This window comes from Schistocerca gregaria, chromosome X (genome assembly GCF_023897955.1).
Source record: "Schistocerca gregaria isolate iqSchGreg1 chromosome X, iqSchGreg1.2, whole genome shotgun sequence".
Taxonomy (NCBI): Eukaryota; Metazoa; Arthropoda; class Insecta; order Orthoptera; family Acrididae; genus Schistocerca; species Schistocerca gregaria.
In genome coordinates, this window is record NC_064931.1 from 49,850,928 (window position 1) to 49,876,374 (window position 25,447).

Here is a 25,447-nt window from a genome sequence, read left to right on the forward strand (position 1 = left end):
CACCTCGTTGGCACTTTTCTTGACTTGACCCTCATGATTCATGTATACTATGGTACTATTGTCTTGGAGGTGGTGCATAGTAAATACATGAAGTCATAGTGTCCTTAGGGAGAATATTTCCTGAAAAGGTATGAGACAGAGGTAAATTTTGCATGAAGTCAAAGGCAACACACACTGTATCATTGGGCTGACAGGATTCTGAGCATGCTTTCATACACGAATAAAATTAGTGACTTCTGCGCATGTGAATACTTAGTTCACTTGCCGTTGCTAATTTAATATTTTGCGATAAGTACGGAGACTTAATTTTGACTTCAAGTTCATCACTCGTACTGCACACACCCGTGTGGGGTCTACTGAATATGTAGGCAAAGTTCTTGTTGAAATAACATTAAATGCATATTCTTATTTAAGATTAGGATGTTCCTCACAAAATAATTCCTGCATTTTTTAAGGTTCTACCTTCCATCTAATTATTTCACTCCTTTTCCACCATAATGAGACGTTTTGACTGGAAACTTGAAAATATGGTCCTGAATTTCAGTGCAGATTTCATGTCTTATTAAATCCCCTCTTGTCTACTTTTTCATTAGCAGCTTAGCAATCCTGAATAAAAACTTGTTACACCGTGTAAGCTAATGACTGCATTCTTACATACCTGCAGCTGCTCATAATGTCTAATTATGTGAGATGTATATGCAGAGTCACGTAGCACTTTATATTCTCTGTTTTGATTAACGACCCTAGGTCTTTGCCATTTAATGGGATGCCGTTCAGTCTGTCTCTGTAGGTGGATATCCCGTTCATCTTTGGTTTCATCATCGTAAAAAGTATTAAATAGCTCCAGTTTCTTTTCTTGAAATTTATTGAAGTGCGCCCCCCCCCCCCCCCCCCCCACACACACACACACACACACACACACACACACACACACACACACACACACACACACACACGTTACCTGGGTAAAATCATTGTCGGACATAAATTAAGTAATCATAACTTCAGTATCAATAACCATTCAAACCCCTTTTATGGAAGTGATATGGTTGGACAGATAATATTTAGGTTATAAGATAATTTCTGTCAGACCTGCATGAAAGTCTGATACTTCACTAAGGAACTACCTTTCCTGCATAGCTTGTATGTGCAGTACCCTAAACCCTTAGTCAGTTTACTTTATTCATGGCATAATTTTCTTCTTTGTGTTGATGTATCTTTCTTAACTTCATTATCCATAATGAAAATACGTTTATGAATACAGCACGAGAAGGTATGCACAGCACAACAGTCACATGGGCTATAACGTCAATAATACTCAATAGCCACGCAAACAAAACAAAGCATGCCAATCTTGACATTTGAAACATAGCAGCATCTCTGGTGTTGATAGACGTTCTGTGTTGAAACGCACTAAGTTCCTTTCGACACAGAATGACTAATCTGATTGCTGTGTTAATGGAACTTGCGATGCTGTAGCGTGCTTCCTTTCTACACCAAAACGTGCATCTTTCTTATTAGAATGCAAAATCGTGCTGAAACAAATGTGTCAAAATTGAGTGCCTTTCAACAAATGATTCAGTTGTTGAATTGCAGTGTTGTATGGTAGACTACCCTTCATATTGTGGATAAAGTATTCCACCATTTACTGTAATGTAAAACTGCCCACTCCAAATTGCACAGCACTTTCAAAGTGTTGTAACATGCATAACGTTTTTTTTTTCCATTACTGTTACTTTTGTACACTTAAGACTGAACCAGAAGTCTCTTCCTTTCTCTCCAATACCTCTTGACATAAGGGTGTTTACAAGAATTTGCTTTCTTATTTTCTGCCAAGAAAGCAGAGGAAAACTTCATGATAACAGAAAGTGCAGGTATTATATTTAATAGGGAGTATTATCTTTTAAGTGTGCATGTGTAATTGAAGCAACTATTGCGGTGCTGAACATGCACACCTGTACATTGTCAGGGTGGTGTGGTGGAACATGTAGTGTCTTTCAGCACTAATAAAACATGATTAGCTAGTTAATATTCACTCAGATTTACAACTGTCTTGTCATCAGTCTTGGCTGGTGCCTCGTGCCTTTGACAAGAAATTCTGATGACTCGTGTTGTCAGTTTGGCAGGCAAGGCTGCTCCTCCAGCAGTCAGCTGAAGTCATGTTGGCTGACTTCTAAAGTCTGTGGGCGAAGCTGTTGGGTGGGAAGCAATGGTGTGAGGCTCTGTTAATTGGGACGGATTGTGGCCTGCTTCTTTACTAGTGGTTGGAGATCGTCACTGTTTGCTTAAAACTCTGTTACAGGTCCTTTAAAGTATTTAACATGTGTTACTGTCAGAGGTATGACTTGCTCCACATAACAACTCTCTCTCTCGTTATCACCCCTGCCTGGTGTCACCTGTTGCTGTGCTTGTACGAACTTATGATTAATTAAACTTTACCCCTTTCACAATTATTATGTTACACTACAGAGGAGAAAAGAGGAATAGTGTATAAAATCTAGTTCTTAAATTTCAGTGCTATAAACAGCTGTGGTAGTGCTGAAATGTTTATGGTCATAAATGTAGTAAAAGTACCTGTATTGCAAACCTAATAAAAAAAAGGCACAAATTGGTATTTATTCAAAAAGTAGAAGCAAATGTGGTCTTAAGTTGTTTGTCAGGTTAGCATTTATGTCCATAGGTGGCTTTTGATTCCTCCCCCCCTCCCCCATTTCTGCCAACCATTAGTATTTCTGTGAGACTAAGGCATTCAAGAAGAGAGTACTGCCATCGTGCATAAAAAAATTGCATTTTGTAACAATGTCTGCCCTAGAGGACAGTTTAGATGCATTTAGATTTGAAAAGTTTGGCTCCACTAGCGTAACAGGAAGACAGATATGTTTCTTAACATACCTGCATGCATGCAGAGCTCAATCTCAAGTTAGTGTGTTGATGCCACAATGAAAGATCCATTGTAGAACTGCTGAACAAAAACTATTTTACAGCATTGATCTGTGGAAAAGCAGTTAAATATCAGCATGCCTCATGGGATGAATAGATTACTGCAAATGCTGTAAAGATTAATGTAAATTGTTAGATATATCTTTAAGCAGTTTGTTCAGATTGAATGACAGTGTTCTAGTGAACTGCACTGTACTGTCACAGATTTGTGTTTTCGAGACAATTTTGGTGGTACCTTGATGTAAAGCTTGAGAAACAGGTTGTGTGTAGTGTTAAGATGTGTTCTGATTTTTGACTTATGGAAATGTTGGATGTAACAGCTTAAAACCAAAATTGAATTGCCAGGCACAACACTTGACACATGTGTTGGTACCATAATGGGCCCTAATGAGCTTATAAGCCTAGATTTATTTCTGTAGGATGACGAGCAGCTAAAAAACACCCAAAGTATTAGTTTATGATCTGAAATATTAACTTTGTAACAATTCATGTCCACAGGAATGTGTAGGTATTTGTTACTGTTGCTAAACACCACACTGACTTATCACTTTATATGATACAGAATGATGGTTATCTTTCAGAATAAATTGACTAAGCTTTGATACAGTTCTGACTTCTAATACAACTGACTCAACAAGATCTAAAGTAATGTGCTGTTGTAAACAATTGCAGTCTGGTTAAGTGTCACTGCACTCTCATGTAAGTACTCTCCCAGTAGCAGTGGTGGCGTATGGAATATCTTAAGGTTGTGTATAAGTCGTCTCATTTGTTGCTGCATGTGGCAGCAACTGTCCTTAATTCTGGTTCTGTCATGAGGTAACAATTTTGACATTGGACCTTGTTCTTTGTTTGACACCACTAAAAGTTAATCCAAAAGATAGATAAGCAAACACATGGTATGAGTAATGACAGTTTTGGGATAAGGTTTGTAAAATTATTGGTAATGTGATTTCTGTAAATGTTTAGTTTGTTGGTGTAATGCTATACTGTACAGTGATGTTACCTTGAGTAAAGTCATTTTCAACGACTGTAAGGTAATAACATAAGTTCAGTTACATTTGTATAGCAGGATCTGAATATGAATGTTATCAAACGTGGCCACCCCTTCCCTCTGCTCCACTAATCAGCTGATGCCCATTTGGTTTTGTCTTAGATGTGGAATTTAGGATACTTATTGGTGCAAGTAAAACCAAATAAGGCAAGTGCTGTTAGATACTTTATTGAAAAATGTTTCCCACAAAAAGACGGTTATTAATTTCCCAGCAGTGTGATGTAGTAGAGTGCTTGATGAAAGGGAAGCACGCAGAAGGGGAGGAGGAGAGGAAATGAAGTGAAATTTCATAGGTTGAGAGAGGGTGTGTGCTGTTACTTCAGCAATTATGTGACAGTCAGAAATACAAAGAACATTGCACCACCCTTTGGCCTGGATGTATGCACTGTTTTGGGTAGGAAGGGTGTCATAAAATTGTTAGCTCTCCTGAAGCAAGATGGCCCATGACTGTTGCATCTGGTCCTAGATATCCTAGATGCTGGCACTGAGGTGGACTTGATGTCCAAGCTAGCTCCACAGTTCTTATTGGTGTATATATCTGGCTATGGGGGTATCTCAACATCGGGCAAACGTTTCGTGTGGCATCTGTAGATCAAACAATATGTAAAACTTCACTAGTTTGTCAAATTGTGGTAGTGGGCAGCTTTGACACGTTACAAACTTAGATTGACGGCTGAGTTGATACAGTGTCGGGCATTGTTTGTGTCGTCTATCTCTGCACACTAGTGAGAGTATTTCTCAGTGTATTGTGAGTTTTCACAATTGGGGGAACTGTGTGTCTATAGATACAAACAAGAGAGAACTAGCAACTACCAAAAATTGTAGACATGTTGTCTTTTCCAGCTATATGTTACGCAGGAGGATGCTGAAGAACATCACAATTCCACAAAACATAAACTGGGTGTGCAATAATGATAAAAGTTCTCCAGTTCTTTCATTGATGACATTTTTCCGTGTTGCAGTAGTTGAATGAATTTTCATCAGAATTAAAGGGTAAATTCATCTTTAAATTTCACAACTCCATGGATCAGTTTGCATGTGAGAGAACACAGGATTTCTGTGACATACTGTTGTGCTGTCAGTTTCCTCACATACTACCAATCATGACATTGTCATGCCTGATGGCTCATGTCATGTGGGTACAAATTTTGCATTTCACTTCTCCGTGATATGGCAGAGGGCACTTCTCCGAACAACTCCTCTTTTCGGACAAGTGAACTTCTCATCTGTCACGCAAAGTAAGGACCTTGGATTCACAAAATCATGGTGTCATAATTGAACATGAGATTCACCGAAAGTGAATGTGTTCTGTGCCGTTTGTTTACGGAGTTTACGGAGTTTATGGACTTTCCCAGAGGAAACTGTAACAGTAATGCCATACCTGGACACGTTGCCTTCACGAAGATTCAAAAGACATCACTTTCACACTGAGGTGTGGCATCGAAGTGTTTCAGCATCCCACATCACTGGACTGGAAGAGGTGGACAAGGTCTAGTGTTTTCTCCCCCCTCCCAGGTGACCAGACCTCGTACCCAGAGGTGGTTTTTTTTTTTTGGGGGGGGGGGGGGTGACAGGAGATGGGTCCTGCAGAAAATGTCATCACTTTTCTATGCTGTTCATGTTTGGAACATAACCTATGACCAGCTTAGAGACAGATGTGATGACACTTTCTGCAGGACCTGACCATCATTTTGCAGGACAGTGTTAAGTATGTACAGTGCAAGCTGTTACTCATAACTGATTTGTTTGACTGATGGGGCTGCTAAGTGCTATACCCCCTTCTGCACTCCCCTGACTTAAGTCCTCGTGAGTTCAACTCGATTTCTGAATTGAAAGAAACTCTTTACAGCATTCGCTTCACAACTGCTACAAATTTGTTGGACAATAGACTGCGCTGCTCGAACTGTCAACACAGCTGGCACTGTCAATAGTAGTCTGACTCTCACTTCACTGGCAACAAGTTACACACAATGCTGGTGACTACTTTGAAGGTCAAACTTCGAAACACGTTTCTATATTGTTCGAGCTGCAAATATAGTTTTCACAGTTAAAGTTCCAACCCTTGCATTTAGAGTGGATTGAGTGTTATTTTGTTACCTTAATCAACGAAAGGCTTTATTTTTGTGTAAGCGGTTGTCCCACGTTTATGGAATTCGTCATATTCACAATATTTTGATTCGATGTTTTGTTGCTCATTGTGGCAAAAAAAATGTGTAACGCTATTGTCTGGAAGCAATATTCGAAGCAGTTTTCGTGCATTCTCGTCTTTAGGAAAGGTGCATCGTTTGCATTCTGCTGTCTTTGCCGAAGTGACATTTGTAACATCGTTGGAAAAATACAATGTTTTACAACATGTGGAAGCGAAAAAGCACCGAAAAATGTGTAACCAATAAAAAAATGGGGATTAGGCGTTAAAAGTGGAAGTGACAAGTTGATAAATGCTGAATGCTTATAAACTGCATTTATTTTAGAACACAATTTACCAATCAGTTGTGGTGATCGTACGGGTCCCCTGTGCGGGCAAACGTTCTTGGATAGGAATATAGCGAAAAATACTGCTGCACAAGAACAAAAACTGCCGTACTTAAAAGGAGAAATGTCGAAGAAGGAAAATGAAATCGTAGATTGGCCATTTTCGGTTTCAATAGACGTCAGTAACAAAGGCGAGTTGTTACCGTTTATATTAAGACGACCAGAAAAAACTTACAGCAGCTTCTTATTAATCAAAAAATGGCTCTGAGCACAATGGCACTTAACATCTATGGCCATCAGTCCCCTCGAACTACTTAAACCTAACTAACCTAAGGACATCACACAACACCCAGCCATCACGAGGCAGAGAAAATCCCTGACCCCGCTGGGAATTGAACCTGGGCGTGGGAAGCGAGAACGAGATGCGGGCTCTTATTAATCTCTCCCTTACTTGGAGTGATACCACTGGTATAAACACAGGAACGCTTCTTAACATTATGAAAGACAACAGAATAGTTAACAAGATAAAGTTGAAAATACGAATGTTAAAACTTACGCTGTGTTATAATTGAAATTAATGGTAAGTTAACAGTTTTCTGTTGCGTGTTTCCGTGAATTGGGCACCAGTGTGCTATGGGTAAGTGGTGGTCTTTGCCTTATTCTACAAATCAATTTTGAGTATTTATTTATTTTTATCTCTTGCGTAACTTTGTGACGTCGTAGGGGAGAGACGTAAGTTGTATCGAGATTGTATTGAAAATGAGCTGTGGTTATTGATAATTCGACCTCCCAGTTTTTAAAATTGACTCTCGCTATTGTTGACTTTTTGAAAGGTGGCATGTATGGTTTCGGTCACGGCCACGGTGCATTACAGATGGATGTTTGCGTTTTGGTGTTGTGGCAGGGATGTTATTTCCCCAGTCGGGCTGATGCTAGCCTCCAGCCAGTAGTGCATAACAAGACAATGTGGCGGAGTCCGTTATTTGGTCTCGGTCTCTGCAGATGCGAAGGGGTTAAGACGTGCATGTTGCATAAGAAGACCGTCCTCTGTTGTGGTGTGATCAGACGTGGTGCACTGGAACCTTGACTTACGCCTGTCCTTGTGTTCCCATGCAGTCCAGCATTGGGCCACCTGCACATCTGAGACACCCCCCCCCCCCCCCCCCAACTCTGAATAGTCCACGATTTTACCTCTGGCAGATGGAGACCTATAATGAGGACGCTGTCACACGCGAATACACTACAGCTCATTGTCCTATCATCTCAACATCTGACACTGTTCACATCCTCTTACATACCCTACCAGGTCTGTTAACAACACGAACACAGATGTACTCTGGTGGCTATTCTACTTGTCGGAGAACTGCAACTAATCATTTACACACTGCCGAAGGAAGGAAGGAAGGAAGGAAGGAAGGAAGGAAGGAAGGAAGGAAGGAAGGTAGGTAGGTAGGTGGTGTGTGTGTGTGTGTGTGTGTGTGTGTGTGTGTGTGTTTAGTATGTTTTTCATTCTGTTTGTGTTTTGTTTAGGTAGCAATAAGTTACATACATCAACAAGTTCTTTGTTTTTATAAGTACTTGTGAGACGATACGATTATTTACGATGAATGCACGGACGTCTTGTCAGTCGTTCCAGACGACTTGGCCGATTGGGAAGAAGACATTGGATTACAAAAAAAAAGTGAAGAAGAATCGTCAGAAGATAGTGAACTACGTCCAAGGAGAATCCGGCGTTCGCAACGGTTGCCAACTGATTCGGATGAATGAGACGAAGAAGACAATGATTTACTGAGGACGAATAATAGATTTGGAGGATCTCCGGGTCCACACATTTTCCCAAAGATACAGAGCATCGTGGGTATCGTAGAATTATATAATGGCAACGATCTAGTTGAATATATTAGCAACGAAACCAACAAGTGTGACAGTCAAAATTGCAGTAGAAGGAAACTGGATAATAATAAAAAATACCAAATTTGACATTACGGGATCCGAACTTAGAAAATGGTTTGGGCTTGCTATCCTTACCGGAATTGTATAAACAAAAAAAAGGAAGGATAGATGATTACTTGTCAACGAATCCGTTGATAGACGCACTGATATTTCGCAAAACGGAGTCCCTCAACCGATTCAGACAAATATCATTTTTACAATTTTCCGACAATAACAACAAACTAGATAATGCCGATCGGCTTTTCGAAGTGCTATTCGTAATAGATTAAACGTTTCTTTAAACATTTTCGGAAAATAATCAAAGTCAAAACATCTCAATTGATGAAGGAATGATACCGTGGCGTGGAAAGTTAAAGTTTACAATCCGTCGAAAATGACGAAATATGTCATACTCATTCGGATGCTGTGTGATTCGAATTCGGGATACATTTCCTAGCCGGCCTTTGTGGCCGAGAGGTTCTAGGCGCTTCAATCTGGAACCGCACGACCGATAAGGTCGTAGGTTTGGATCCTGCCTTGGGCATGAATGTGTGAGATGTCCTTAGGTTGGTTAGGTCTAAGTAGTTCTAAGTTCTAGGGGACTGATGACCTCAGATGTTAAGTCCCATAGTGCTCAGAGCCATTTGAACCATTTTTGATACATTTCCTCATTCAAGATAATTCCGGCGCTGGACAACTTTTAGCAAAAACAGTGATGGAACTATGGACACCTTCTTATGGAAAGTGGCATCAACTCTTCATGGATAATTATAACAGTGTTGAACCTGCAGAGAAGTTACTTGAAAAGAAAATTCGAGTTTGAGGAATCATAACACAAAATAAAGGATTTCCGGAAAAATTAAAGTGCGCAAGTCAATGTGTTTGAAGCTTATCTATGGAGAGGTGACAAGCGGCCGGCAACAATCCAAGTAATCCGAATTAGTGCTGCCGGTGCCAACCGAATAAATGTGTAAGAGACATGTACGACATTTACCGAGAAAGAGAACCGACGGTATTGTGGTTGAGTGGTAGCCAGCACGATGGCTCAGCATGTCCTGTCAGTGTTCCTGTGTGTGCTGGTTCACATAGTAAACATGAAATTATAGATTGTGATGCATCCTGATATTAAAATACGATCTGTGAACAGGCCTGCGAGTAATGCATTCGAACCAAGAGGGAATGTTATCAAATGAGTTTCAGTAACTGTGCCAATTAATTAGATTATGTCTGTATCCATAAGATATTATGTTTGATGGTTTGATGTTTCTTTCAACACAGATTAAAACAGTCTCTCTCTCTCTCTCTCTCTCTCTCTCTCTCTCTCTCTCTCTCTCTCTCTCTCTCTCTCTCTCTCTCTCTCTCTCTCTTCCCCCCCCCCCCCCCCCCCCCCTCACTCACTTTCTGCCCAATAGTATTGAAGCTGTGAGCCTGAAGAAAAGATATGTATATAGTAGTCTGTTAACAAAGACTGATTGGGATTTTTGCTTTGTTGCTTAGATATCTGCAAAAACCAGATATAAATTGCTGTATGGCCACATGATACAAGAGACTTTCTCAGTGTAATGAAAAGTATACCGCTGCAAGGTGCGTTATGGTAGAAAGGTTACATCATGAACTGTACAACTGTACAACTGTAGAACTGTACTCCTAGATCCCACACAAAAAGAAACTGATGAATTGCTCTGCCTTTGAACACCTCACAATTGGTGGTTGTACCATGGGATGGACCTGATTAGCCAAAATGGTGTCATAATCCTTGGCAGTAATGCGACTGTGCAGAACACCCACAGGGCCCATGGAATACCATTATATGGCTACCCTGATAACTGCTGAATCACCACCACCACCACCACCACCACCACCAAACATTCATCTTTTGGCATGTAAACACTGCCACAAGGTGGAAACAGTGCACAACAAGACTCATCTGACAAAATTACTCTTTCCTATTTTCCATATTCCAGGTTTTATAGCTTGGGCGCCATATTTCTCTGTTAGGGGATTTTGTATCACTGACTTGTGGTTTTGAAGTTAGAGGTTGACCTGCAATTCGCAACTTATGGAGCTCCATTCGTGTTTTGGTTTAGTACTGAGAGGGTTTATCAGTATGAGACTCGTTTCTGCAGTTAGTTTTACAACTGTCATTGTCTTTGTTGAGTGATCGTGGTATGTGGTCACTAAAGATGACTGTGACAAAACACACTTTCATCCACATTGTAACTGAGCAGATGATGATTCTCTGATTTCCCTGAACATGGTATAAATGCTAGATGTGGTGCCTCTTGAAACAGCAACAACTTCAGCTAACTTGGTTACAAGCACAAAGAATGTGCCTACGTTTTCAGTCACTTAACTCTGACATAATGCACTCACAATTACACAGAACACTGTTATGACCACAAATGGCACAACAGTGCAAACTATAGGCTCGGCTAGCATTTCTTGTGGTGTTTCAATATTTTTGTCCAGCCCTCCCCCCCAGTTCTGGAAATTTATTTAATCATAAGCAATATGGAATCTTGTTCTCTCTTTGTGATAAGACAATTGTGTAGTATTGGCAGTTTGAATTGCACTCTGGCGATGCCCTCAATTGCCTTTAAAGTATAGAATCTTCCTTGCCATCAGGTTTTGCAATTCAGAAGCTGTTAATCACACTTTTTCTGCTATAGAAGTTGAAAGTTGGACAGTATGAATGGAATATTTATTGCCGCATCTGTTCCAGGTGTACTTTCCAATTGACTTCCATATTCATGAGGCCATAATGAAGTGATTTTTAGAATTGAGATACTCATGGAATAAGCTACACATACTTTTGATTATCTAACTGTTGTCCTTACAGCCGATAAGGCTTTAGGTTCTCTGAGCTTGGTCATTTCCTGAAACATTAATAGTACTACTGTTGTTCAGAATAATGTTGTAATTTCACTAATTGACAAAATGCTTCCTATCATGACATTAGAAATTAAGGATGGGAGTAGATATTAATTAGGGTTACCCAATTTCCACAAGATCAGGAAATTCTTGAAATTTCACAGAAGTAGTAAGAAATTAGCAAAATATCACAAAGTACGCATTCTTGCCAAAAGATCAGATATTATTAACAAAAAGTCAAATCGATATGAACGAAAACCAGTCGTCAGTTCTTAAGCATTTCAGTCAGTTCTTCAAATATTTTCATTTCTTTTTCAATCATTTTAGCATTTTATCAATTTTTCAAGTATTTTTACAGTTTTTCAAGCATTTTTAACTACTAATTTTGAGCGTTTGTTTCATGTTTCAAGTACCGGTATGTCCCAAATATTGCCAAGCAAAAAATAAAAAAAAGATTTAAACTTTCAAACTACACTGAAGCGCCAGAAACACTGGTATAGGCATGCTTATTCAAGTACAGAGATACGTAAACAGGCAGAATACGGCACTATGGTTGGCAACGCCTATATAAAATGACGAGTGTCTGTCGTACTTGTTGGATCGATTACTGCTGCTACAATGGCACGTTATTAAGATATAAGTGAGCTTGAACATGGTGTTACAATTTGCGCATGAGCGATGGGACACAGCATCTCCGAGGTAGTGACGAAGTGGGGATTTTTCTGTATGACCATTTCACGAGTGTACCGCGAATATCAGGAATCCAGAAAACATGAACAACAAATCTTCGACATCGCTGCAGCCGGAAAAAGATTCTGTAAGAATAGGACCAACGACGACTGAGGAGAATCGTTCAATGCGACAGAACTGCAACCCTTACGCAAATTGCTGCAGATTTCAATGCTGATCCCTCAAAAAATGTCAGCGTGCAAATCATTTAACGAAACATCATTGATGTGGGCTTTCGGAGCTGAAGGCCCACTCGTGTACCCTAGATGACTGCATGACACAAAGCTTTATGCCTCGCCTGGGCCTGTCAACACCAACATTGGACTGTTGATGACTGGAAACATGTTGCCTGGTTGGTTGAGTCTCATTTCAAACCGTATCGAGTGGATGGACGTGTATGGAGACAACCTCATGAATCCTTGGACTCTGCATGTCAGCAGGGGATTGCTCAAGCTGGTGGAGGCTTTGTAATGGTGTGGGTCATGTGCAGTTGGAGTGATCTGAGACTCCTGATACGACTCTGACAGGTGACACGTAAGTAAGCATTCTGTATGACCACCTGCATGTCAATTGTGCATTCCAGATTTGGACAGTTCCATCAGGACAACGTGGCACCTCACATGCCTATAATTGCTACAGAGTAGCTCCAGGAACTCTCTTCTGAGTGGCCAACAAAATCCTCAGATATGAACATTATTGTGCATATTTGGGATGCCTTGCAATATGCTGTGCTCCATTCCCTCATACTCTTTCAGATTTATGAATAGCCCTGCAGGATTCATGGTGTCATTTCCCTACAGCACAACTTCAGATATTAGTCAAGTCCATACCACATCATTCTTTGGCTCTTCAGTGTAAAAGCTAAATACTCACGGAATTCATATAAGGAACTCTGTATCATGAATTACACTATAATCACCATATTTCTTTTTTCCTTTATACTTTAATTTCACTTTTCCATCTTCACAAAACTGAAAATAAAACACACTTATTATTTTCAAATACAATTTCCAAATATTTGTTTGGCAAAACAATTTTAAGTTCATAATTAAATTCCATACAATTTTTTTTCCTCCATATATAATTTTCAAATAATCAGTCAGTAATGTTGAATAGCCCCCTCCCCATGGACCTTGCTGTTAGTGGGGAGGCTTGCGTGCCTCAGCGATACTGGTGGCCGTACCGTAGGTGCAACCACAACGGAGGGGTATCTGCTGAGAGGCCAGAAAAACGTGTGGTTCCTGAAGAGGGGCAGCAGCCATTTCAGTAGTTGCAGGGACAACAGTCTGGATGACTGACTGATATGACATTGCAACATTAACCAAAATGACGTTGCTGTGCTGGTACTGCGAACGGCTGAAAGCAAGGGGAAACTACAGCCGTAATTTTTCCCCGAGGACATGCAGCTTTACTGTATGATTAAATGATGATGGCGTCCTCTTGGGTAAAATATTCCGGAGGTAAAATAGTTTATATGCCAACTAGCTCTGCAGATGACGAAGAAATAGATGAAATGTATGACGAGATAAAAGAAATTATTCAGGTAGTGAAGGGAGACGAAAATTCAATAGTAATGGGTGACTGGAATTCGTCAGTGGGAAAAGGGAGAGAAAGAAACATAGTAGGTAAATATGGATTGGAGGGAAGAAATGGAGGAAGCCGTCTGGTACAATTTTGCACATAACTTAGTCATAGCTAACACTTGGTTCAAGAATCATAAAAGAAGGTTGTTTACATGGAAGAACCCTTTAGATACTAAAAGGTATCAGAGATTATATAATGGTAAGACAGAGATTTAGGAACCAGGTTTTAAATTGTAAGTCATTTCCAGGGGCAGATGTGAACTCTGACCACAGTCTATTGGTTATGAACTGTAGATTAAAACTGAAGAAACTGCAAAAAGATGGGAATTTAAGGAAATGGGATCTGGATAAACTGAAAGAACAAGAGGTTGTAGAGAGTTTCAGGGAGAGCATAAAGGAACAATTAACAGGAATGGGGGAAGGAAATACAGTAGAAGAAGAATGGGTAGCTCTGAGGGATGAAGTAGTGAAGGCAGCAGACAATCAAGTAGGTAAAAGGACGAGGGCTAATAGAAATCCTTGGGTAACAGAAGAAATATTGAATTTAATTGATGAAAGGAGAAAATATAAAAATGCAGTAAATGAAGCAGGCAAAAAGGAATACAAACGTCTCAAAAATGAGATCGACAGGAAGTGCAAAATGGCTAAGCAGGGATGGCTAGAGGACAAATGTAAGGATGTAGAGGCTTATCTCACTAGGGGTAAGGTAGATACTGCCTACAGGAAAATTAAAGAGACCTTTGGAGAAAAGAGAGCCGCTTGTATGAATATCAAGAGGTCAGATGGAAACCCAGTTCTAAGCAAAGAAGGGAAGGCGGAAAGGTGGAAGGAGTATATAGAAGGTTTACACAAGGGCGATGTACTGGAAATGGAAGAGGATGCAGATGAAGATGAAATGGGAAATGTATGAACATCAAGAGCTCAGATGGAAACCCAGTTCTAAGCAAAGAAGGGAAAGCAGAAAGGTGGAGGGAATATATAGAGAGTCTGTACAAGGGAGATGTACTTGAGGACAATATTATGGAAATGGGAGAGGATGTAGATGAAGATGAAATGGGAGATACGATACTGCGTGAAGAGTTTGACAGAGCACTGAATGACCTGAGTCGAAACAAGGCCCCTGGAGTAGACAACATTCCATTGGAACTACTGACGGCCTTGGGAGAGCCAGCCCTGACAAAACTCTACCATCTGGTGAGCAAGATGTATGAAACAGGCGAAATACCATCAGACTTCAAGAAGAATATAATAATTCCAATCCCAAAGAAAGCAGGTGTTGACAGATGTGAAAATTACCGAACTATCAGGTTAATAAGTCACAGCTGCAAAATACTAACACGAATTCTTTACAGACGAATGGAAAAACTGGTAGAAGCGGACCTTGCAGAAGATCAGTTTGGATTCCGCAGAAATGTTGGAACACGTGAGGCAATACTAACCTTACGACTTATCTTAGAAGAAAGATTAAGAAAAGGCAAGCCTATGTTTCTAACATTTGTAGACTTAGAGAAAGCTTTTGACAATGTTGACTGGAATACTCTCTTCCAAATTCTAAAGGTGGCAGGGGTAAAATAGAGGGAGTGAAAGGCTATTTACAATTTGTATAGAAACCAGATAATAGTTGTAAGAGTCGAGGGGTGTGGAAGGGAAGCAGTGGTTTGGATGGCAGTGAGACAGGGTTGTGGCCTCTCCCCGATGTTGTTCAATCTGGATATTGAGAAAGCAATAAAGGAAACAAAAGTTCGGAGTAGGCTAATGGAATGTAGTCGAATTAAGTTGGGTGATGCTGAGGGAATTAGATTCGGAAATGAGACACTTTAAGTAGTAAAGGAGCATTGCTATTTGGGGAGCAAAATAACTGATGATTGTCGAAGTAGAGAGGATATAAAACGTAGACTGCCAATGGCAAGGAAAGCGTTTCTGAAAAAGAGAAGTTTTTTAACATCGAGTATAGATTTAAGTGTCAGGAAGTCGTTTCTTAAAGTATTTGTATGGAGTGTAGCCATGTATGGAAGTGAAACGTGAATGATAAATAGTTGGACAAGAAGAGAATAGAAGCTTTCGAAATGTGGTGCTACAGAAGAATGCTGAAGATTAAATGGGTAGATCACATAACTATTGAGTAGGTATTGAATAGAATTGGGGAGAACTGGAGTTTGTGGCACAACTTGACAAAAAGAAGGGACCGGTTGGTAGGACATGTTTTGAGGCATCAAGGGATCACAAATTTAGCATTGGAGGGCAGCGTGGAGAGTAAAAATCATGGAGGGAGACCGAGAGATGACTACACTAAGCAGATTCAGAAGGATGTAGGTTGAAGTAAGTACTGGGAGATGAAGGAACTTTTGAAAGAAAACATATATTTCTGGCTCATTAATTTTGTTAAAAAATTTAGTATTGTTTGTATTGTTGAGTGTTTGAAGTAAACTCTCCATTTAGTAAGAAACATATCAAGAATGTTTTAATTTTTATTTATTTTTATGCTAAATTAGGACAAATAAAAAACTGATAAATTTTCTATGGCATCAAATGTGACTAATATATGGGATAAATTTAAATTTCTTCTTCTCCCCCACCCCCCCACCCCGCCTGTGGGTTCGGGGGTAAGAATAGGCCCACAGTATTCCTGCCTGTCGTAAGAGGTGACTAAAAGGAGTCTCAAACGTTTTGGCCTTGTGAGATGGTCCCCTAATAGGTTTGACCTCCATCCTTCTAAATTTTCCGAAGAGCGAGCCGATTGGGGAAGGGCGCCTTACAAGGAGCGATGTGTCCATCATGCATTACCATCTCTAGCCAGGTTTGTCGTCATCGCTTAGCAGTCCCGCTCACCTACCATCTCTTGGGCGTGGATTTGTTCTTGGGTGCAGTTTATTGCAGTCTGCTATGCTGTGTCGCTTTATGCGCCAATGACGATATTGGACTACATCACCTGAAATCCAGCACGGTAGCCAGTCCGTTGTGGTGGGGCCGCCATGTACCCTGTTGGTTGTAGCCCCCTGACTCACAGGGATCGCTCTGCTGATGCCAGCGCCGTTAACTCCCCACGTATGCCAAGGAGTAGATGCCTATCTCCTTGGGGCATTGGGACTCCCGGCAATGGCCATCCTGCCAGGTGGTCGTTGCTGAGGCTGGGTGGCGCCCGTGGGGAGGGCCCTTGGTCGGAGTAGGTGGCATCAGGGCGGATGACCCGCAATGAAGCGTGGTACATCATCTCTTGCTGGTGGCCAGCCGCCAGCAGTCTCTAAGCGTTCCAGGGCTCAATACAACGCAACTACATATGACCCCAAATCGTTCCCCTCCCTGGCTACACCATGGGAGGAACGAAAGACTAAGGATGCCAGCGAACCATACTCGCCCCGCTACCTGGTGTGTACGAGAGCTGATGGTGAATCCTTTACATCCATGAAGCCTCAGTTCTTCGTCGAGCACTTAGAGGACAAGTTCGGGGAGGTGGAGGGCTTGTCCAAAATGCGCTCGGGCTCGGTTTTGATCAAATCGGCGTCCTCTGCCCAGTCCCACTGGTTACTCGATTGTAACAAGCTGGGGGATGTTCCGGTTACAATCACGCCCCATAAGAGTCTTAATATGGTCCAGGGCATAATATTCCATCGGGACCTTCTATTGCAGTCCGATGACGAGCTTCGCGCCAATTTAGAGCGGCGAGGTGTTCACTTCGTCCGGCGCGTACATTGTGGTCCAAGGGATAAGCAGGTTGCCACCGGTGCCTTCATCTTGGCCTTCGAGGGTGATACTTTACCTGAGAAGGTCAAGGTGATGAGTCTACCGTTGTGACGTCAAGCCATATATCCCTCCCCCGATGCGGTGCTTTAAGTGCTGGAAGTTCGGGCATATGTCTTCCCGCTGTACTTCCAGCCTCACATGTCGAGATTGTGGACGCCCATCACATCCCAATACTCCATGTGCTCCGCCTCCCATCTGTGTAAACTGCGGAGAGCACCACTCGCCTTGCTCGCCGGACTGCAGAATCTTTCAGAAAGAGCGCAAAATCATGGAGTATAAGACCCTGGACCGCCTGACATACACTGAGGCCAGACAGAAGTTCGAACGCCTCCATCCTGTTCGAATGACTGCCTCTTACGCCGCGGCTACTACTGTTATGGCCCCATTAGCTCTCCCTCAGACTGCCACCTCTCAGAGCCGGAATGCTACACCTGCCCCCTTGATGGTGGGGGGCACTTCACTCCCTGCTGCTCTTGCACTACCTGCCTCAGGAGCAGCAACCCCCAACCATCGAGGACATCAGTCCCCACTTCTAAGCTGGGGAAGCCTCAAACTTCCCCGGCTCGAATAGCACGGAAAGGGTCCCTTGGGTCCCTTCCTTCCCAGGTTTCCGCCTCTGGGAAGGGTGACGTCAGCCAATGGAAGAAAAGCAGACCAGCGGCTGGTCGCAGGGCTTCCCGCTCCTCCTCCGTCCCGTAGACTGACTCGCTGGAGCCCTCCCAGCCAATGAAACACAAGGACCAGAGAGACAAGACGAAGAAGAAGACCTCTAAGGCCAAGGAACACGCGGTGGCATCCACCCCACTGCTCCCTATAGGCTCTGCGTCCAAGGATAAGGTGGAGATCCGGGCGTCCGCTGAGGACCTGGATCTCGCCGGACCCTCAGACACCATGGAAGCAGATTGTCCTGGTCCTCCATCGGTGGCAGCAGGTGACCCAGTGGCGTGATCTGCCTCCTCGGCCCCTTCACGCCTTTTTCGGACATGGACAAAGCGATACTCCAGTGGAACTGCAGCGCTTTTTTCCACCACCTTGCTGAGCTTCGTCAACTCATCAGCAGTCACCCTTTCCTCTGCATTGCCCTACAGGAAACTTGGTTTCCGGCAATGCGGACCCCTGCCCTACGTGGGTATCGGGGGTTATTACAAGAACCGGGCAGCTTATGAGAGGGTATCTGGTGGAGTCTGCGTCTACATCCTTAACTCTGTCTACAGCGAATGTGTACCTCTTCACACACCTTTAGTGGCTGTCGCTGTACGGATGTGGACGCCTCAGCCTATTACTGTCTGCAGTTTGTATCTTCCGCCAGATGGTGATGTCTCGCGTCATGTGTTGGCTGCATTGATAGCACAACTGCCTCCTCCTTTTGTGTTACTGGGCGACCTTAACGCCCATAAACCCCTGTGGGGTAGCGCCGCGATTACTGGCCGGGGTAGAGATGTCGAGACTCTTCTCTCGCAGCTTGACCTCTGCCTCTTAAACACGGGAGAGCCGACACATTTAAGCGTAGTCCGTGGCACATTTTCGGCCATCGACCTTTCTATCTGCAGCCCCGGACTTTCACCATCCATCCACTGGAGTGTCCATGACGACTTATGTGGTAGTGACCATTTCCCCATCTTTCTGTCACTACCACAGCGTCACTCTTCTGAACGCCCCTCCAGATGGGCTCTGAATAAGGCTGATTGGGGCTTGTTCTCCTCTCTCGCCACTATCGCACCTCCTTCCCATGACACCATTGATGCGGTGGTTCAGTCGGTCACCACCGGCATCGTTTCTGCGGCGGCATCTGCGATTCCCTGTTCATCCGGTTCCCCTTGGCAGAGGACTGTGCCTTGGTGGGCGCCCGAGATCGCAGAGGCGATTAGAGATTGCCGGCGGGCTCTTCAACGTCATAAGCGGCACCCGTCCTTGGAGAACCTCATCGTTTTTAAACAGCTCCGTGCCCGTGCCCGACGCCTTATTCGCCAACGGAAGCAGGAGTGCTGGGAACGGTATGTTTCCACCATTGGCGTCCGTACCTCTGCATCGCAGGTTTGGGCTAAGATTAGGCGACTCCATGGCTATCGGCCGCCTGTCTCTGTCCCTGGGCTTTCGCTGAATGGAGTGGTGTGTCCTGACTCCGACACGATTGCGGACCGGTTAGCAGTGCATTTTGCTCAGTGTTCCGCATCTACGAATTACCCACTGGCCTTCCGCTCCCGGAAAGAGCAGTTGGAAAGTTGGAGGCTTTCCTTTCACACGCGCCACGCGGAGTCGTACAATGCTCATTTCAGCGACTGGGAATTCCAGAGTGCACTATCTGCTTGCCCTGATACGGCTCCTGGGCCAGACCGCATCCACAGCCAGATGCTGAAACACCTCCCTGTGAATTGCCAGCGACGCCTCCTAGATGTTTTCAACCCCATCTGGGTTGAGGGTGTGTTCCCGTCTCAATGGCGAGAAAGCATCGTCCTCCCCGTGTTGAAACCTGGCAAGAACCCGCTGGAGGTGGACAGCTACCGCCCCATAAGCCTCACCAACGTTCTTTGCAAGTTGCTAGAACGTATGGTGAGCCGGAGGTTGAGTTGGCTCCTCGAGTCTCGAGGCCTTGTGGCTCCGTCTCAGGGTGGGTTCCGTAAAGGCCGCTCTGCCGTCGATAATCTGGTCTCCCTAGAGTCTGCCAACCGTACAGCCTTTGCACGCCGCCAACATCTGGTTGCCGTCTTCTTCGACATGCGGAAGGTGTACGATATGACTTGGCGATATCACATCCTGGCCACACTTCATGGGTGGGGTCTTAGGGGCCCGCTCCCGATTTTTATTCAGAATTTTCTGTCGTCTCGTTCCTTCCGCGTGCAAGTTGCTGCGTCCCATAGTTCCTCCCGGGTCCAGGAGAACGGGGTCCCACAGGGGTCTGTCCTCAGTGTCTCCCTGTTTTTAATTGCGATCAATGGGCTCGCTGAGGCGGTGGGATCGTCCGTCGCAGCTTCGTTGTATGCAGATGACTTCTGCCTCTACTACAGCTCCGCTGAGCTGAGCGCCAGCTGCAGGGCGCTATCCGCAAGGCGCAGTCGTGGGCTGTAGCGCACGGCTTCCAGTTTTCGGCCGCTAAGACCTGCGTTATGCATTTCTGCCGGCGTCGCACGGTTCACCCTGAGCCACGCCTTTACCTTGACGGTGAACCTCTTGCTGTGGTAGAGACGCATCGGTTCTTGGGACTGGTATTTGATGCCCGGTTGACTTGGCTGCCTCATATTAGGCAGCTTAAACAAACATGCTGGCGGCATTTAAACGCTTTCCGTTGCCTTAGCCACACCGGATGGGGTGCTGATCGGTCCACCCTTCTCCGGCTGTATCAAGCGCTGATCCAGTCCCGCCTTGATTATGGGTGTGTGGCTTATGGTTCGGCATCGCCATCAGTATTGCAATTGCTGGATCCCATCCATCACTGCGGGATCCGACTCGCCACAGGAGCATTTCGGACAAGCCCTGTTGACAGCTTACTTGTGGAGGTTGGTGTTCCTCCATTGCGGATCCGGCGCGACCGACTTCTGGCTGCTTATGCTGCCCACGTTTGTAGCTTGCCAGGGCATCCCAACTACTGTCTCCTGTTCCCGCACTCGATCGTCCATCTCCCAGACAGGTGGCCCCGGTCAGGGTGTACGATCGCGGTTCGCATCCGGGCTCTACTGTGTGGGATTGAGTTTTTTCCTCTCCCGCCTGTTTTCCGGGCCAATCTCCGTCTGCCCCCTTGGTGTGTGCGCCGACCATGCATTCGGCTGGATTTGGCACAGGGTCCGAAAGACTCAGTCCCTCCTCCGGCCCTCCGCCGCCGCTTTGTTTCTCTCCTTGCCGAGTTCCCCAGATCTGCCGTGGCCTATACTGACGGTTCGATGGTCTCTGGTCGCACTGGTTACGCTCTTACTCTAGAGGATCATTGTGAGCAACGGTCGCTGGCACCCGGGAACAGTGTATACACTGCCGAGTTGGTTGCCATCTATCGCGCCCTAGAGTATATCCGCTCCCGCTCAGGTGAGTCCTTTGTCATCTGTAGTGACTCCCTGAGTGGTTTACGAGCTCTTGACCAGTGCTTTCCTCGTTCCCGTCTGGTGATGGCCATCCACGAGTCGCTCCATGCTCTTGTCCGTTGCGGCCGCTCTGTGGTCTTTGTTTGGACCCCAGGTCATGTCGGCATCCCGGGCAATGAGCGGGTTGACACGCTGGCTAAACAGGCAGTGAGTTCACCGGCTCTGGAACTCGGCCTTATGGAGTGTGATCTCCTGTCGCTTTTGCGCCAGAAAGTGCTTGGTGCCTGGGGTGACGAGTGGCGCACCCTGCCCACGCCCAACAAACTTCGGGCGGTGAAGGAGACGACCGGTGTGTGGCGCTCCTCCATGCGGGCCTCTCGGAAGGACTCTGTCGTCCTCTGCCGGCTGCGCGTTGGCCACACGTGGCTGACGCACGGCCATTTGTTGCGCCGGGAGGACCCACCGCTATGTCGCTGCGGGGCAGCTCTGACGGTGGTCCACATTTTGGTGGACTGCCCGCTTTTAACAGGACTCAGGCAGACGTTTGCGCTGCCTGATACCCTCCCTGCCCTTTTATGTGATGACGTTGCTATGGCGGACCTCGTGTTCAGTTTTAATCGGGCAGGGGGTTTTTATCGTATGATTTGAGTGTTTGTCCTTTTATTTCCTGTATTGACTTGGGCCTATGGCCTGTGGTTTTAAACTGTGGGTTTTAATGTCATTTGGTGGTTGGCTTTTCCTTATTTTCATGGTCGGCCAACCACCTTCACACTCGGTGTGATTTTAGTTCCGTTTGTCTGGTCTTTGTCTGTCTTTCTTGTATTGTGTCGTCCCTTGTCTGTTCTCCGTTTTTAACGACTGACAGTTTTTACTTCGTGTGATTTTATCGTGGAACAAGGGACCGATGACCTTAGCAGTCTGGTCCCTTCAATCCCACACCCAACCAACCTTCTTCTTCTTTTTAGTTCCTGTCGTTCCCTCTGGAGCATAGGGCCATGACGAAATTCCTCCACCTGGTACGATTTCTAGCAAGTCTCTTCACTTCATTCCAGGTTTTCCCATCCTCTGCAGCTTCTATCTTGATCGTCCTTTTCCACGTCTGTTTGGGACGATCACGTTTTCTAAATCCTTGTGGGTTCCAATCCAATGCCATCCTTTCAACAGCTCCTTCTGGTTTCCTCAATGTGTGCTCAATCCAGTTCCATTTTCTTTCTGTGATTTGTATATTAGTTGGTTGCTGATTTGTCTCCCTCCAAAGATCTTCATTTGTCATTATATCTGGCCATCTCACATTTAAAATACGCAGGAGACAACAAAGGTGATTTTTGATGTGGTTAGTCACCTTCCAAGTTTCGCAACCATACAACAGAACAGCCTTCACATTCCTATAGAAAAGCTGGAGTTTGGTACTCTTTGAATTGTTCCTATTTCTACAGACAGGGTAGAGTTGTAAAAATGCACCATTTGCTTTGTGGATGCGACTGCGGACGTCCTTCTCAGTGCCTCTTGTGTTCGTGACTATACTTCAGAGGTAGAGGAAAGATTGGACCTGTTCTACGTCCTCTCCATTAATGGCCAGCCTATTCGTGATGGTCGAATTTATCCGCATTTCTTTGGTTTTGTGAACATTATCTTGAGGCCTGCAACTTCTGCCTCTATCTGTAACATGGCCAGCTTCTCTTCGATGTCTCGATTTCGTAGTCCCATTAAGCAAATGTCGTCTGCAAAATCTAGATCTTTGAGCCTTCTGGAACTTAAGTGTAACAAAAATATATTTTTGTTGAGAGGAATAACAAACAAAAGAGAAACAAGTACAATGTAATATTTTCCAATATTAATTTATGTACATCATTTTTAAAAGTGATCACTCTATAACAAAACATCCGAAAGTGTTAATTTTATACCAATACAAGTATTTTATCGAAGTATAGAATGTTGAGCATCTTATCTTAAAATCTTTTTCACATACATAATTATTTAAATAAGTGTATTGGCTGGTATATTAGCATTAAAAGTAGTTCATAATTTTATTTTTGTTTTTTGTATCATTTAAATATCTGTTCTGTGTCATAGCAAAAATTATAATAAAATTGTGGATTTATATGAACACCAACTTTTAATAGTGTAACTCATTTAAAATCATAAAAGGAATCACAAATTTCCAAAAAAATAACAGTGTGGCTCTAAATTCTACATTTCTTCCGGAAATATTTCATTGCTTCCATTTCTAAAATATAATGTGTATAATTTAATAAAATACTATAATGTTAATCAAGCAACTCATTGTTTTTACAGTTGGTTTGAAACACAACATATATGGAATAGGGAATACCAGACCCCATTAAACATTAATATTGTGATATGTCTATTTAAAAATTTTTCGTTGTAGTTAATCCTGCTGCCTCATTAGTCTGTAATTCATAAATTGAAATTGGTATCTTCCAATTTTCAGTGTCATTTCTCATTGTTCAAGGTCAAACTTTGGTTCATATTTACCAACTGGCACTCAAATTTCCATAATCTCAACTAAAACTTTATTTTCATTTGGAAATGTATCTTTTATTTCGACTACAGCGTAATTAAAATCAGGCCATCCAAGAATAATATAATTTGAAATTGAACTCTAGTGAAAGTTACAGTTAAATCTCCTTCCCACATTATAAACAAGTAATGTTTAAAGAATCCCTCCGAAATCTGAACTGGGTATAGTACTTCATGATTTTGCTCTTTATTTTGCATTATTAGGGAACTGTCCTTCAAAATCAGTAGACACAAAGTTAAGTGTACAAACTGATCATGAAATAAAATGATTGTCTATTCTAAATAAAATATTTACGTTTTTGATGGTTACAAAAGCAAATAGATTTGCTCCACAGTTAGAAATTAATTTTATTGTTAGGTTTCCCATCATATGTAGCATAATCTATTCCAACAGTCTAATAATTTTAAAAATTATGGCCAATTGAATGTAATCCGGATGTAGCCAGACATTATCAATATGTACATTAATTTCTGCACCTTGAGTAGCCATATTTGGATTGTTTTGACTTTTGTCATTCACAGGAAAAGAATGAAACTGATATTTCTCCATCTTAATCACTGAGTAAGGACAAAAATTTATTAATTCATTTTTAAAATAACTGTTACAGTAGCACCATTCATATCAATCAAATTATCATTTTCATCAGTAATATTTATCGCTAAATACTGAAATTTATCATGAATTAGAGTAAATAAACGATAATTTGGATCATAATGTATCAGTGCAACAATTTCAACTATAGCATTATATGAAGCAATACTACTAGTTTCATAATGAAAATTATCATCATTTTTTACAAACATTCCAACAGCATTAACTAATTCACATGACATAATTTTTGAAATGTTGTTAGCAATAGTTCTTCATTAGCTTCAATAGTTCACTTATTAAATCCTATCACTTTTGATAGTATATTTTATATGTGTATATATGATTCAACATTGCTTTGAAAACAACTATAATTAAATTTTCACATGCTGGAGTGTTTATATTAGGTTTCTTTAAATGGAAAAAATTTTCTCAGTTTTTTAAACTATATTGTACAATAGAAATTTCTATTGTTTCTTCATGACCATATAGTTAATTATAATTTAATATGATATTTAGAGTTAAAAATGTTGTATAAAATCCATCTAGTGCAACTTTTTATAACTATCTGTTATAAGTACAGTTAAACTTTCCTTGAGAATAGATGAATTACCACTCAAATGAAATAGTCAACCCTTTATTTGTAATCAGTTATTACTTATCAAATGAGACACAATTGAGACTGATTTAGCTGCTGAAAAACATATTGCTATTCAAAAATAAGTATTGTAGAGAAGAAATCAAAAAAATAAACATGGAAAATTTTTACCTAATTCAATCCGATGCATGATAATTGGGCAAGCTGATGTGGAATAACAACAATCATGACTGACAATTATATTTTGGCTCCAGGATGATTAAATTGTGATGAAATCAATTATTTATATGTTTATTCTAAAAGTGTACATTAAGCAAATTATGAATGATTTATGAAAATGTGTATAAAAGTTAAAAGTGGTTGTTATTTTTTGATAAATGTGTATGTAAA